The sequence below is a fragment of the Moschus berezovskii genome, chromosome Y, assembly GCF_049115385.1.
Source record: "Moschus berezovskii isolate FMDL1 chromosome Y, NW_MosBer_1.0, whole genome shotgun sequence".
In the NCBI taxonomy this organism is placed as follows: domain Eukaryota; kingdom Metazoa; phylum Chordata; class Mammalia; order Artiodactyla; family Moschidae; genus Moschus; species Moschus berezovskii.
In genome coordinates, this window is record NC_142489.1 from 15,058,520 (window position 1) to 15,060,536 (window position 2,017).

Genomic DNA, 2,017 nt, shown 5'->3' on the forward strand with positions numbered 1-2,017 from the left:
GGGACCTAGAGGACCATGGGGGACCGTGAGCCATGAGAATGTTTGATAGTATGTATGGTCTGGGGATGTCAGTGGGATGGCCCAGCAAGCAGCAATGCCCATATCCCCTGAAGATGCCTGTTTCAGTGTACTTGTTCTTGTACTTTCACTGGCTCCTTGGCCTACGGCTGATTATGAACCACCCCCAAATGTGTCTCATGATCAGTGACTAAGATAGGGCCTTGCTTATGTACTTGATTGATTTGATGTGAGTGAGGAGGCTGAGGACAAGTGGATGGGGGAAATGGGCAGGGAAGTTGGGAGTGGGGGTGTATGATATTATCCATGCATGTGCATTGTGAGTGTTTGGAGAATAGAAGTGGAGGTTGGTGCTGCCTACCTAGCATGCAAGCTGAGGAATCTAGAAGCTTACACCTTTTCCCTCCTCCTGGCCCTGGCAGGTGCAATAAGTAAGCCATGCCTGGTCCAACTGCAAGCTGATATTTTCCTTTCACGACAACCCCTACTTCTGGAACACAGTCATCAAGAAGGAGTACTATCATGGCACCACTGGTGTGATCTGGCTCCCTGTCACTGTAGGTGGGTGCTGTAGGGAGTGCATGCTCCTTCTTCATGATCCTTCATTATCCTCCTGGTCTTCCTCCAGGGTATATGGAATATTGTTCCACTCGAGTCCACTGGTTCTGGGAATAGAGGTGGGGAACTCCAGCCTCAGTCTGGACACCAGCAGCCTTAACTTCCTCAAGCAGGTTTTCAAACCTGGTTGCCCTGGATCGATAAGGATTGCAGAGGTGGTGTCATTCTGAGCATACCCCAGAATTTGAGATGGATATTGATGTTCTTGTCTACACGTGGCAGGTTTTGGGTACTCATCAGGCATGTTCTGACCTTACTGATATTGTCAGCAGATCATCTCCAAAGACCTGTGCTGCCCGATCCTCTGCTGCCCTACACCTGGAAGGAAGGTCCTTCAATGAGAGGTACTTCCAGGAACACAGGTTTTGAGGGGAACAGAAGCTTGGTCTTGAAGTCTCCTTTCCCAAAGGGGTAAGCCACGCTCATGTAGGATGGCTGTAGAGTCTGGATTCAGGTCTTGAAGGTAGATGGTGAAACGTTGAGTTGGGAAGCTTGAGGACTTCATGTGTCCAAGTCTCACTCAAAGAATCTGCAGTTATAGCATGAGAGTCCTAGGATCTTCTGATGCAGGCAGAGTGAATTAATCCCCTTTGTCAGAATTGGGATTTTCAGGGTTCTTCTAACCTACAGCCTTGTGCTGCTCATTGTGTTCGAGAGTACCTTGTCCCTTCTCTCCCACCCCTCCTCCTGGGAAAGCCTGCCAGTCAGAAGTGGTCCCTCACTGGTGTGCCATTAATTTATTTGTTGTGAATTATTTTATTTATTTTAGTTGGTGGCTAATTACTTTACAATATTGTAGTGGCTTTTGCCATGCATTCACATGAATCAGCCATGGGTGTACATATGTCCCCATCCTGAACCCCCATCTAACCTCTGTTCCCAATCTATCTGTCAGGTTTGTCCTAGTGCACCAGCCCTGAGCGCCCTGTTTCATGCATCAAACTTTGATTGGCAATCTGTTTCACAAATGGTGATATACAGGGTTTGATGGTATTCTCTCAGTCATCCCACCCTCACCTTTTTCCACGGAGTCCAAAAGTCTATTTTTTTTTTACATCTGTGTCTCTTTTACTGCCTCACATATAGGGTCATTGTTACCATCTTCCTTAATTCCATATATATGTGTTTTTATACTGTATTGATGCTTTTCTCTCTGACTTACTGCACTGCGTATAATAGGACCCAGTTTCATTCACCTCATTAGACATGATTTAAATAAGTTCTTTTAACACCTGGATAATATTCCATTTTGTATATATATCACTGCTTTCTTATCAATTCATCCTCTGATGGTCATTTAGGTTGCTTCCATGTCCTGGCTATTGTAAACAGTGCTGCGATGAGCATTGGGGTAAATGTGTCTCTTTGATTTCTGGTTTCC